This window comes from Terrapene carolina, unplaced genomic scaffold (genome assembly GCF_002925995.2).
Source record: "Terrapene carolina triunguis isolate 2854851 unplaced genomic scaffold, T_m_triunguis-2.0 Scaffold35098, whole genome shotgun sequence".
Taxonomy (NCBI): Eukaryota; Metazoa; Chordata; order Testudines; family Emydidae; genus Terrapene; species Terrapene triunguis.
This window is the reverse complement of record NW_020699449.1, coordinates 9,510,007-9,524,296: the sequence shown is the minus strand read 5'-3', so window position 1 is coordinate 9,524,296 and position 14,290 is coordinate 9,510,007. Positions and strand designations below refer to the sequence as shown.

The following is a 14,290-nucleotide window of genomic DNA, read 5'->3' as shown; positions in this document are numbered from 1 at the left end:
CTTGAGCCAGAAGAGTGGTAAAGCAGAACAGAGGGGTCTAACTTCGGTGTTCAAAGAAACTGCATCCGGTAACTGTTGCACAGGTTAGTAACGGGTGATAGGAATGAACAGTAGTAACTGGGACTGAGTTGATGATAATTAAAAGGCATCATTATCTAGGCTCTTACACATTTGCAAAGTCAATCCAATTCTGTGTCTTATCTCAAACCAATTCTGAAAGAGAAACTGCTGCTCAGAGTAGGCCAAAGTTTAGGTTTTGTAATAAACAGCATTTTCCAGAAATCTAAGAGTAATAGAAATGTTTCCTTAAATTATAAATTGAAGTGAAAACGTCTTTTAGATAGTCCCATGCAGTGTTAGTAAGCCAAACACTGCAACGCCAGACTAGTGCAGGAGAACCAGAGAGTGAAACGGACTATAAAAAAGGGAAGCTAAGTATATTTTCATTGTCTAGACCAGGAGTCGGCAACCTTTCAGAAGTGGTGTGCCGAGTCTTCATTTGTTCACTCTAATTTAAGGTTTTGCGTGCCAGTAATACATTTTAACGTTTTTAGAAGGTCTCTTTCTATAAGTCTATAATATATAACTAAACTATTGTATATAAAGTAAATAAGGTTTTTAAAATGTTTAAGAAACTTCATTTAAAATTAAATGAAAATGCAGAGCCCCCTGGAACGGTGGCCAGGACCCGGGCAGTGTGAGTGCCACTGAAAATCAGCTCGCGTGCCGTGTTTGGCACGCGTGCCATACGTTGCCTACCCCTGGTCTAGACTGAGTTTAGGGCAGGAAGGAAACATGAGCGGTGAGAAACGTTGTAAGAGCCAAATTCTGACCTTAATTTCACTAGTGTCAATATATTAAAGTTAATGGAATTATTCTGGGTTTATACGGGTGCAAAGAAAGAAGTATATGGCCTCGAAGTTTTAAAAAATTATTTGTTTCATTAATGTAAGAGTTTATTAGTATCACACAGATTATGAAAGTTGTGGTTTGTTTGTTTTTTGTTTGTTTGTTTTAAATTAGGCTTTAACTTGAGAATGTTTCTTGAATCTGGCAGGTAAATTTTTTGAAAAATCAATCTGTTACTCCAGCCCAGAACTCCTGAGTGAGACCTGTAGTAACAATCAGTGTAGACATTCCCACCCAGGTTCTGAGACCTGGCGAGGAGGGTGGGTCTCTGGGCCTGGGCTCCCAGCTAGAGCAGGAATGTCTACACTGCTATTTTCAGCTTCTATAGTGCAAGTCCTGCGAGCCCAAGTCAGTTGACCCGGGCTCTGAGACTCGCTGCCATGGGGCGGAGGGGTGTTCAGTGGAGACGTACCCTCCTAAGGTAAGATTTTTCACAAGCACTCAGCACATTGGGTGCTGCCTATGAAAATATGGCCTTTTATTTTGGTGCCTGAATGGGAGTTGAACTCTTGAAAACCTGGCCTTAAATTAAGTGGATTGGAAGTGGGGAAATGCCAGTAAAGAAACCTGGTGGAAAGTTTTTCAGGCTTCCTACAGACTGGGATAAACAAGCAAGTAAAATTTATTTTAAAATTTTGAAAAATGCTTTGATATCAGCCTCTTAAGAATCGGTATTTGTATAAAGCTACTTCAGAGATGGTGGGCAAGATAGAGCCACAGCTTCCTAACAATCTGGGTTAACAATGTAAAAGTCGGATTCTGCTCTGTGTAAATCAGTGGGAGTTTTGCTAATGACCTTAGTGGAAGCAAAATCTGACATAGTTATCGGGATCATAGTTAATGTTCTGAAATCTGTTGTATTCTTTCTTCATAATTTTATATATGCTGAACCTTTGTCCTGAAATTTTGATTTACTGTGTAGCAACACTAGGAATGCATGATAGTCTGTCCCACTGTTCTCAACCTTTTCCATAGTGGGGACCTCATTCTTCACACCAGGACAGATATGGGGGCCTTTGTCTGTCTAGCTTGGATCCCCCTTCTACTTAATAATATGGGTAGGGTCAGGGCCGACGGGGGGGGGGGGGGGGAGGGAGCCGGTACAAATTACTAGGGCCCGGCAGTCCGGAAGGGGGCCCAGGGCCCAGCTTCCCCGCCCTCTCGTTGACCCTGTTTAGTCAGTCTGCCCTTGCTGGGGGGCCTGAAAATTTTTTTTCTCCGGGGCCCGAACCCACTCTCGGAGGCCCTGGGTAGGGTAGTTGCAACTGCCTGCCACCTGTTGGTGACAGTGCTGGGAGTTGCAACCCTGAGGTGGAGAACCTATCTTCTATCCAGCCCCTGGAGAGACGTACTCTGAGCAAGCCAGTGCTGGTCAGTGACCTATTTAGCAACGGCAGAGCTGCATTCAGCCAGGAAAATCCTTATGCATTCTCTGTGCTCAGACACGCAGTTCAGATCTTTGTCATTTGAAAGCCAGTGACCCCAGAGCTGCCAGTATTGAGTGCTCATTTCCTCACAAAAAATAGCCAAGAGGCATGCATTAAAAAAATCCAGAACTTTTACAGCCTCATCAAGTCTTCTTTTCAGCTCCACTGGAATCCTGTGAGCTGCTAAAGCTTCCCAGGGAGTTGAACAATGTGCCCAAATGGCTTGGGGTGCAATAGATTGGATTCTGTTCACTGTCTTTTTCTGTGGTAGCTTGGGCACCATCAGTGCAAATACTAACACAGCAATGCCAATCCACTGGCTGCAAGCAGGGCCGGTGCAAGGAAGTTTCGCGCCCTAGGCGAAACTTCCACCTTGCCGCCCCCCCCCCCAGCCCTGCGGCAGCTCCCCGCTTCCCCCTCCGCCCTGAGACGCCCCATCCCACGGCAGTTCCCCCGCTCTGCCCTGAGGCGCCCCCCCCCCGCGGCAGCTCCCCACCCCAGCTCACCTCTGCTCCGCCTCCTCCCCGAGCACACCACCCCTGCTCTAATTCTCCTCCCCTCCCAGGCTTGCGGCGCCAAACAGCTGATTGGCGCTGCAAGCCTGGGAGGCGGGAGAAGTGGAGCGGCGACCGCGCGCTCGGGGAGGGGGCGTAGGAATGCTGTAAAAAAAAATTGGGGGCACCGCTTTTTGGTGCCCCCAAATCTTGGCGCCCGAGGCAACTGCCTAGTTTGCCTAAATGGTAGCACCGGCCCTGGCTGCAAGAATTGATTGGTGGAAAGCTTCAAAGATTTCCCACCTCCGCCCTGTAGCGCGCCCTGAGTGGACAGCAATACAGGGAGTCCTCATGTATGGATCCTTCCTACCTGTATTGAACTCATGTGGGGCAGAAGACACATCTCTAGTTTCACCCGGTTGTGTTGAGAAATTGTGGCTCTCCTGAACAGGTACTGCTGACCACTGGAAGCCATATTGTGAATTCATCAGCTGACTATGTCATGGGAGAGAGGAACTGCTTGGCTTGACTGGCAGATCCCAACGTAACATTAACAACAGCTAAGAGAGACGATGTAATTGTTGTTTCCACAATTATACAAGACTTGGAAGCTTGTAGTATTCACTGCGAACCCAAGTCTGATGCATGCAGGTTTTCATGCCATTTAATAAAACAGGCTTCTGATTTTGTCAACCCATGCATTGTTGCTCAAGGAATATAATGGGTTTCTTTAATAAATGTAAGGGACTGTTGGACTGGGTTTTTTTTGGTTGGCTAGCTCCCAGTAACAAAAGAAAGGGGAAGGGTCGATGGGAAATCAGGACCCTGAGACTGAGAGTCCCCAGGGGCAATGGGGAGAGGCCAATGCTCCAGGTCAGCCTGATTGGCAGGGCGGGCAGGCTAATGAGGGAGTCAGGAGGCCAGGGAGGGCCCGTCCTCCCTGTGAGCTGGAATTGCCTGCCTGGGTCAGACAGAGTGGGGCCGAGCTAAGGAGAGAGTAGGGGCCCGAGCTGAGCTGGGGAGCAGAGTCGTGCCAACCAGAGAGAACCAGAGAAGGAGCCCAGGGAGCAGATCTGTGCTGGGAGCAAAGCCGTAGCAACAAAAGCCAGAGAAGCAGCCCAGAGAGCAGGTCAGGGCTGGGAGCAGAGCTGCAACAACCAGAGTCAGAGGGGCCAGAGAAGCAGCCCAGGAGGCTGGAGGCAGAGCAGCAGCAGTGCTGAGGCAGAGTGGAGCTGGACCAGTCCAGAGCCGGGTGCGGTGAGCAGCTGGGGAGAGTGAGAGGGACTCTGGGCAGCAGGCCCAGTGCAGGGACACGCCCCCCAGCCAAGACGACTTGCAAGCCGGACTTGGAGGGGGATCGTAATCCCGACAAGGTGGGGGTGATGCTGGGAAGAAGGGTCCTGCCACCCTAGAGATCAGGGCGTGTGGCCACCGCCAGAGCAAGTGTCCGACCCGCAGCATCCCTGCAGCACAGCCAGGGCCTGAAACTTGTGAGGAACAGACTGTGAACTGCCCTTACAGTACAGAGATACTGGTTGTGATGTCCCTGTGCCACAGAGCGGGATGATGTGTTTTTCTTTAACTGTTCTCATTTTTTTCCTTATTTTTTTAAAAATTGATTGCTGTTTAATAAACTGTATTTGCTTTGAACTGTATGAAATGATCACTGGGTCAGGGAAGCATCCAGTGCAGAGAGAGCACCCCGGAGTGGGGACACCCTAGTCCCTGTCCTACTTGACCGCAGCAAGGTTGGGGGTCAAGCCCCCCCAGGAATCCTAGGCCCAGCCTTGTCGGGGTTATGAGGATTCTGCCACAAGGAGAGTGGAAGGGGAGCCCTGGAGGTCAGGCAGGCATCTGGGTAAAAGAAGTGGGAGCGAGGACTCAGATCCTTTCGCTAGCTCATTTCACCAGGGTAGTGTATAAGCCAGGAAAGTTCCCCACAATAGCGGGCCTATTCCCCTGCTTACATAAAGATGATCGCTTCCTCTCCACATGCCTCAGTGTTCCCTCCTTTTGATGGTCATAAGTAAGGCTCCGTGTTAGTCACGGAAAGTCACGGATTCCATGATTTTTCTGTGACCTCCGTGACTTCTGCAGTGGCTGGTGTGCCTGGCCTGGGGGCCGCCTGAGCAGTTTGGGCATCCCCCGGGCCCGGTGTACTGGCTGCTGCTGGGGCAGTCTCAGGCCACCACCTCCCAGCAGCAGGAGTTTGAGGGGGGGGAGGGGCTCAGGACTGGGGATTGGGGTGCGGGTTGGTGCTTCCCTGGGGGGGCTTCCCTCCCTTAGCCAATGGGAGCTGCAGAACCGGGACTTGGAGTGGAGCGGAGGCAGCACGTGGAGCTCAGGAGGCACCAGGGAGGGAACCTGCCCCAGCCCGGCCAACCCTCCACCCATGGCACCCCCCAGGCCGCGCTCCCACTAAGCACCTGCGGTGCCCCCCCGGGCTGCGCCTCCTCCCCAAGCACCACGGTGCCCCCTGGGCCATCCCCCAAGTTCCCCCCCCCAAGTTTTAGTCAGGGGTACATAGTAAAAGTCATGGACAGGTCATTAATTTTTATTTACTGCCCGTGACCTGTCCGTGACTTTTACTAAAAATACCTGTGACTAAAACGTAGCCTTAGTCATAAGGAAACCTCAGAATCCTTTGCCGGCTGCTGTGAAAACTCCTTTGAAATATCACAGTAGCTGAGAAGCAAAGCATGCTTGGGTCTGGGTCCCCAAGTGAGGAAAGTCAGCCTGCAAGAGGCAGATCCATAAAGAAGGGGAAAAGGGTAAGAAAGGGAGGCAGGGCCAGATTAAGATATTCTGAGGCCCTAAACTATGTCAAGTGTAAGAGGCCCCGTACCATTAAAAAAATCAATTTATTATTTTCACAGAAAGGACAGTGAATATATAAACACGAAAGCTTTATATTTGCATATATAGAAAGGTGAAGTTTTAAAAATAGAAAAATAATCTTCATTTGCAGCAGCCCTCTCGGTAACGATGACTTCATGGCAAATTCTTTGAACTAGTTGCATATGTATGTAACCCTTCTGCCCATCAGAGTTGGCAGCAACAAGGACCGGGTTCAGTATCTAGGGGTTCCGTTTCAATAACAATGCAAAACCGACTCAAGCCCCCACCCAGTGACCTGGGACAATTACATACCACCTCCCTGGGCGCCTCTAAGAGGCAATACTTCCCCTCTCGCAAGCCCAGAGTCTGAGCGTAGCAAAAGCCTTTTAATAAAGGAGGGAAATAATGCGGCATTATGCTGGGGAAACCACCACAAACAGGATTCATAACACAAACCATGAGCAACAGAAGACCCATCCCTAAGTAGATTGGGCCGTGTCCCTTCCCTTTGGTTCTTGAGTCCAGCAACCCAACAGTCACCCCACTCACCGTTTCTGTCCTTGGTCAGTGCAGCCCCAGAGTTCAGAAGTTCATCTGCAGAGTTTACCTACCAGCCTGGGTGGAGGTATGGTGTCACCTTACATGCTCCACTGCTTGGGTTGACAACTAATTACCATGCCTTTCCATGGGGTTCTGCACCAGCCAACCAGGTACAGATACCTATCCCCAACCTCTCTCAATTCACTGGGCTTTGGAACCCATGTCCCTTGCTTAGCGAGTGCTGCTTAGTTGAGGGCGAGTCCCTCAGTCATAAAATGCCAAGTACAGTTCTACTGTCCTTGCTTCACATCACCAGGATAACAACACTTTATTACTCCTGCCGCAATAACAAAGAGACTGGGGATCCCACAGCAGCTAAAGTGACCATTTGGGCAAGCAGTCCCATCATGCTAGCCAGGGTGGGTGTGCCCATGCAAACGAGATCAGCCCCTGAAGTCCTTTTCCACAACTCACCACCAGATGTCAGGGGAGAGCTCATTCTGACTCTGCTTACTTCCTCCCCCCAGCTGAGAATTTGTTGTCCCGACAAATCACACTCATTATACCAACTCATTGGTTCCCTCCAAAGGGCCTCAGGAAGCCCACTATGGCTTCAACAAGCCTGTGTGCTAAACTTATTGGTTCCTCACTAGTCACCCCGGTGCATCATAAGTTAACCATTTTATGGGTCTCTTTATGCTGTCCCGTCTATTGAGAATCTCCGTTGCAGGGGTAAGGGGAACATCTTCTTGAGCGACGGATGGAGAGGTTTCCGTTGAGGGTCCCTTGGCTACTGGCATAGGCCCTTGCACCTCTGGTTCTAACAGTGGAAGGCCCAAGATGCCCAGGGCACTCTCACCTGTATGTCTCCACTGTCCAATAACCTGAGTGTGTCATCACAGGGGGGGTCCCATCGGCGGCACAGGGGTGCCAGTAATGGGCCTAAATACTTCCACCATGGGGTTTAGGGCTGAGGAGGGGGAGCTCTCTCTTGGTTCAGCTGTTCGAGACCGAAATCTTGTCTCCATTCCAGGATACAGAGCCAGCCCCCAATACCCTCTCCTGCACCCCAAGCCCCTACCCCAGCCCTGAGCCCCCTCCCAGAGCCAGCACCCCTCACCCCCTCCTGCGCCCCAAGCCCAGGCCCCAGCCCTGAGCCCCATCCCAGAGCCAGCCCCCCATGCCCCATCCTGCACCCCAAGCAATATTACCAATAACGGTAATATCACCATATCAACCAACAAAGAACGCAGAGGGTTCAACCATCTGTTTCGGGTTGATGTGCCTCTCACATTGAAGGTTTTTTGCCAAAGTGGTCCCCTCTTCAAAAATAGTGAAGAGCACTGCCCTAAGCTGTAGTTTAGTTAGCTTATCCCTTCATCCGGCACTGAAGGGAGGGTGGTCCCAACTGCCCTGCTGCCTGGAACAGGGCAGGGGCACATAAACTGTAATCCAATTCCTTTCCCTTTGAGGGGAGAGCTGGAGAGTAAGGCATCTGCATACAGATCCCATTAGGACAGGGAGAAGAAGCAAAATGCCAAGCTCCTGGCTGCAACCAATTGGAGAATTCTGTGGCTTGTTGGAAAAATGACACATTCCATGCCACAGAATTAGAGTCCACTGGGCTTTGGCTGGGACTAATGGAGCAGTCATACCTCTTACAGCTATTGTTTCTGGCTGTCTGTGGATTTTAGCCAGGGCTTCATTCCCATTCTAAAGCAGTTGACTCTTGGCTTATGGTTTTGAAGTTTTCTCCATGACCCAAAGGGCTAGAAACGTAATTTAAAAGAAATAGATCTGGTAGTTAAAGCCCCCTGAAACCTGTTGGTGACCCTTGGAGGTCATGACCCTCAGATTGAAAACTACTGGTCTATCCTGTCAATCACCAATCTCCTGAAATAGTCTGGGCTATAAGATACCCATAGTCTTACAATTTAGTTTTGTATATGTCCAGACATTATAGATTTTAATGGGCTTTATAGTACTGTAGAGTTGCTCACCTTTCCAAAATTCATGGGAGGTTCTCAGTTTTCTCAGGTTCTCACTGGCCTTGTCCTCCATCCTGTGAGTCTACACTGTAGGGCAGGTACACTATTGAATTTTGACCTTGCAACATCATGATGTTAGGTTGTAGTGCAGCACTGACACATGATGACTTTGCATTTCTGTACTGTGATATCCTGTCAGCTTATGATAACAGTGCTGAAGGAACTGAGAATGCAGTATCATTGTCCTATAATGCATTGTCATGACAGTTTAGCAATTCCAATTTCATGATGCAGTGTCAGGAATTTGTGCTGCAAATAATTTCATTATTAATACTTGGCACTTATATCGCACATTTTCCCCCATGGATCTGAAAGTGCTTTATGAAGGTAGGAAAGCATTATTATCCCCATATTACCAATGGGGGAATATGACATGCAGATAGGCTTCAGTGGGACCTGTGGTTGCTCAAAATATCAATCCTTAAGTGACATAACCAAGATCACTTATCAAATCATTGACAGAGCCAGGAGTAGATCCCATAATGTCTGATATTGTCCAGTCCCCTGATGTCACCTCCAGACTATAACCTGTACAGTCTAGTATTTATAAAGTCCTTCAGGTTCTTTCATTGACAGGTGCTTCAAAAATGTTAAGTATTGTTGTTATTATTATTTGTAGAGTGTCAAACAACTGCGTAGACCTGGTAAGGAAGAGAGGTAACAGGGTAAGATATTGTTTCTCTGAATAATTTCTCTAGTTTTTTAACTCTGGGCATCTGCCCACAACACAAAACCACCACTGAATTATTGCACAGTGAATATATTGTGCTCAGGAATAAACATTTTCATTTCAGTCATGCACATCTGAAAGCTTCTAAGCCGTTTCAGAGAGAATATGAACAAAACAGACCTTGGTCTAACACACACAGCAGTACGGCCAAATGAACTGAGATTGGCAGCAAAACCAAACTAGAGTCTGACTCAAAATTTACAATAAATAAAGAATTCAGGGAGAAACAATATTAACTGACAAAGGAATTAAACAAAGCTGCACTCTGACATGAAACCTTAAATCAGCTCAGCTATGTTAAGGCAGAATAACTTCCCAAATGCCTGGAATGTGGGACAGTCAAATGTGCTGATCTGTTGATACAATTGACATAAAAGCAAACTTGGTCACTTAAAACTTTGCTTTACAGTGTGATTTAGATGCAATCAGGATACACGTTGCTTTTGGGTATGTGTTGGAGATGGAAGCAAAAACCTTATGGAGTGTTGGAATATGTTATCAATAGCACTGCAGGCAAATATGTAGGTGGAAAGGAATGTACAAGTCTTTCCGCTTCTTATTTCCGTTCTTGTAAGATTTTTGGTGGATGGGGTATGTCCAGCCTTAATAGCCATTAAACGTAATGTTGCTAATTGTATATCTGTTGTGCAATCTTACAGAAATATCTATAGAGCTATTCAGTAGAGAATTCTAATTATTATATATGTTTAAAGAGAGCTCCTTTAGTTTAACAATAAAGCAGTATAAGGCAGCACGTCATACTCCGTGTTCTGTGAACCTCAGGCAAAACCAAGGGCTTCAAATGCATCTGAGAATTGCAGACATGGAGTGCAGTGATTGAGTGGTTTTATTCCCAGTCTAAAGTGGACATAATAATCTGGACACAGAGTTACAGACACTCTTAAGGAATCAGCTCATAGGTGAGCTGAAGTGTTTTTAAAAGAAATTGACACAGCAAATGATCTCTAGGATTGTGAGCTATATTAAACATATGATTTGTATGAAGTGCAGGGGGTAAGTCGGGACAAAGTTTGGCCAATGATGTTTTTTCATGCTGACTGGATTTTAAAAAATCACCCAGTGAAATGAGTCTTGTTTCCTTAGGTTCTACTTGTACAATAACTCTTTAAGACATATTAGTGCAGCTGTGAGGGCTGACATTTTGTATTTACAGATCAGGTGTATATCAGAGTGGGAGAGTCAGTTCCTGCTCTTTTATTTGTGTTCAGAGTGCCCATTGCCACAGATAACAATACCATCTGGCTTTTCCTCTAATCCTGATCATGCAATAATTGATTATGGGGAGCTGTTTTTAAGGTGGCTCTGTTAATAACCTTAAATGCATAGGAGCTGTATGGGAAAGACAGAACCTGAAGTGAAAGGTGTAATGTTCTTGCTGGGATTTAGGGTGTCTAAAGCAGGTACAGACAAACAGTGAATGGGAATTCATGGTGTCATATAGGTTTATCCCCTTGTCACGGACTCACAGATCGTGCCCACGCTTGGCCCCATGCGGTCTGTGTGGGGGTGCCCCTTTCAGTGCGACAGCCCTTCTCGGGGGTCCACTCTCTCTCAGGGTCATGCCCCACCACCTCCTGGAGCCGCACCTCTCTGAGCCTTAGCATGTCTGTCTCTCGCCGTGGGCCCCCTCAGGGAGTCCACTCGCTCTGGACCCCCCGGGCCTCCACCCCCGAAGGGGTTGATGCAACCCTGTTCTCTAGACCGGAGTGACACTCAGCCAGAGTAAAACAGGAGGGTTTATTGAGAGTTGAACACAGCACAGGAAACTCTCAGGGCCTCAGGCCTGGCCTCCCTCAGCCCAGCACATCCCAGTCTCTCTGCATTCAGGTGGGGTCTGCCTGCTCTCCCTCTCCAGCCCAGAGCTCCCCTGCTTCCCAGCTCGGCATCTGAGATCCCTGACCCCAAGCCCTGCCTCTATCCATTGTCTTCTCTCCAGGTAAACAGGGTCGTAAACTGGGGCCTCCTCTCCTCGCTTCTGTCCTCTGGCGGGAACCGGCTGGCTAGGTCACTGGGTCCTCACTCTGTAGCCCATTGTTCTCCCACTGGCCAGAACCAGCTGCAACTCCTGAGCTGGGTCTCCGGGTCGGGGTCTCAGGTCACCGGTCGCTGGGGTATCCATCCTCCAGGCCATTGGCTGGGGTCCCAAGTTCCCTCTCCGGTCCTCTGTAACAACAAACTCCCTCTCCCCTCACCTTGTTAAACCGGTAACACCCAGGGAAACTGAGTCCCACCCCCTCCGCATGCAAACCATTGAAACCCCACCGAAAACAAGAAAAAACAAGAAAATCCCCCACTTGGTCACACCTCTTTACTGTATGTAAGGAGCTTGCTTCTAATCTTTGACACAGTGGGTGGATGAGTATTGCTGGTTATTTGTGAAATCAGTTAATGCACTTGTGCAAGATGCATGGGTGCTGAACGTCTGGGATTGTGGTGGGGTTCTTTTTTTTTTTTTAAAGCGGGCCAAAGTAATGTACACCTTGTGTATGTTCTCCATTGGCCTACCACAAACCCCACACTTGTGCCTTTTCGTATCTGAAATCCGTGCCAAGTGTTTAACTGCAAAGTCATTCCCTAAGACTCTGTCTTGACTTGTTTGTAGGTAGGCCTGGTGCTTTGTGCTGATTCTTTCACCTTGTTAAATCCTGGATAGACTTTAAGCTTGGTGGGTGTGGTTATTGTGACAGGAAAGAGTGATTGGGCCCTTCAGTAAAGCCCAAGATAATGAAGTCTGTTCGGAGGCCCTCTCACGCCACACAATTCACTACAATGCGGTGAATTGCCAAAGCTTATTAATATTTAACAACTTGTTGACTGCTAAAGGAGAGTGGCAGTACTAGGTGGATAATCTGAGACTATTGTTAGAAATAACGAGTCTATATAGGTATATATGGTCAAAATTTCCAAAGAGCCTAAATGACTTTATAAGCCTAAGCCCCATTTTCAAAAGGAATAAACCCTCAAATTCTCAGTTATTTAGGTACCTAACTTCCATGAAATCAATGGGAGTTAGGCACTAATACCTTTGAGGATCCAAGCCTCAAGAACCTAAGTCTCATTGAAATTTACTTAGCTCCATTTTGGTGCTTTAGAAAACTTTACTCATGGGCCCCAGGAAACAAAAATGTGTTTAAAGATAAATAGGGTTGTTTTTTTCTTATGATGGTCTTTAAAGTAAATTATGACCGAAAGATATAGGTTAAAAATAAAATTTGTGAAAACAGAACTGAGTTCTAAAACAGAAAAGTTGCTGAAATTGCTTTGTCTGCAAAAAAAGAGTAAGAACATAGGCCTGCTTTGAGAATAACAAGGAGAAAGTGGTAGTAGTGGTGTGTGTCATATGTTTGGACCCATTTTTGTTTTGCTAATGGTTGGATGCATTGAGTGACTGGTTTTAGTTCTTTTTTTTTTTTTTTTTTTTTTTGAGGTTAATTTTTAATGATTGGATTTTTGTATTGGACTTTCCATAAAAGCTAGTGAGATGATATCTCCAGTGGACTCTTGCCAGCTGCCCCAAAAGCAGGGTCTCTTGTCTGAATGGCAATATATTTTTTGGAGGACTCCAGGATCAGCAGTCAGAGTGACCTGCTAATGTTTCGTGTATTTAAAGTTGCTTAGTCATGGGGTGACCCTTTTATGAGTTAATGTTTGCTGAATTGGAACTTTTTCTACAAATGAACTAACTGACACTCGATTGGACTAAGTCAAATCACTTATGAACCTGATTTGCTAATGGTTTGAAGATAGGCACTGTAGGGCGGAGCGAGGGAAATTCATATCCATTGTGGATAAAAGCAGAGATCTTTGCCGTTGGCTACCCACTTGAGGAAAGACTGAGGTTCCAGAATCTGTAAGACGGATCACCTTGCAGAGAAGAAACCTCGATATCCTGAGGTTGGCTATTCCAGTCTCTGCCTGGGCTTCTGCTCTGATCCGCTGAGCCTGTTGACAAAAAGCAGCCAGCAGAAAACCACCTGGTTCCTTACCAGCAGGAGCTGAAGAGAGGCAAATCTTTATTATAAGTATCCACTTTTCTCCTTTTCTTTTGTCGAGGGGAGGGTCCATCCAATTTGTTGAAGGGTATGAAAGAGGCTGTGCATGTGTGTATAAACACCTGTCAGATTCACCTGGGAAAGTTCCCTAGGATTGTCTTATGGAAAACACTGATTAAAGGGTGTTCTCAGTTTAATGTGCTGTACTTCTAAACTTGAGAAACTCTAATGTCATGGTTTGAAACATTTGGTTATTAAAATCTGTGTTTATCAGGTGTATCAATCTGTTTTGTACCACCTATTGGCAGACGTGTGGGGAAGGGTTAGCCACGGTATCAGGGTTAAAATGTAGAGGCTTTATTTGCTGTGATTTGAACTTTGGCTAAAACTGGTAACAATTGGTTTTCAGTGCTGAGTCCATTTAACCAGGCTGAATTTGTAGATTTAACTGGTATAAGGAAAAGCCTTTAATTGAGGATTTATAGCCAGTCAGGCTGCCACTTTTTTAGATTTCTTTTAGACTATAGGGATGAGATTCTGTGCTGTGTCTTTAAGAACTGTGGCACAGAATTCACAGCCCAGTGGAGTGGGGGCTGAGATGACTTTAAGCCGCCTTTATGCCCTCCTGTTCCTGGGCTGTTCTAGGACTAGAATCAGGGCCGGCTTTAGGAAGTGTGGGGCCCAATTCGAACAGTTTCGGCGGGGCCCCGGCAGGGATGACTTTAAAAAAAACCTTTAATTTCTTCCATGTATTATTTACTTTCCATGACTATATAAATAATAACAAAATTATATATTACATACATTGCATCATATATTATAAATATCAAGTTCATTAAGAGGAACTATATTGTACACCTCACCTATATGTTTTTAAAACTTTATCTTTCTTGCTTTTTGTTTGACAAAATCTTTCAGTGTATTGCCTAACTCTAAGCTCTTCATTACTTCGCATTCAATTGACATGATTGCCAAATTGTTTAATCGGTCTGCCTGCATTGTAGCTTCTCAAAGTTAAAATTGATAAAAACATATCTGCGTTCAACAATGGCACAAGAGACTTCTTGGACTTGTCACAATGTCAATAGAGCATGAAATAGCTGGAAAACTGGATCTAAAAGAACTAGTGACTGAATTTTCAAAACTTAAAGCAAGGAAAGATATGTTTTAAGAGCACAGAGTGTTTTTTTATTCGGAGTGTTTTGTAAATGCAGGTTAACTCTCCTGCCAGAAACCCCCATGCCCGCCCCTAGAACCCCTGCTGGCTCACTGCTCACCTCTTTGCCCACCC

The 14,290-nt window shown here is 46.6% G+C and overlaps 1 protein-coding gene across 3 annotated transcripts in view; it reads left to right on the top strand.

The window, feature by feature from the left end:
* LOC112117234 (prostaglandin reductase 1) overlaps window positions 1-14,290 on the top strand; it is a 41,562-nt gene continuing 27,272 nt past the window's right edge. The window contains exon 1 of one of the 3 annotated variants that reach the window (XM_026646528.1): window positions 1-83. The gene's annotated coding sequence lies outside the window, so the exon portion shown is untranslated. Of the gene's footprint in view, window positions 84-8,903; window positions 8,922-12,486; window positions 13,026-14,290 lie in introns of those variants that run through there. The other 2 variants (XM_026646534.2, XM_026646529.2) reach the window with 2 other exon arrangements.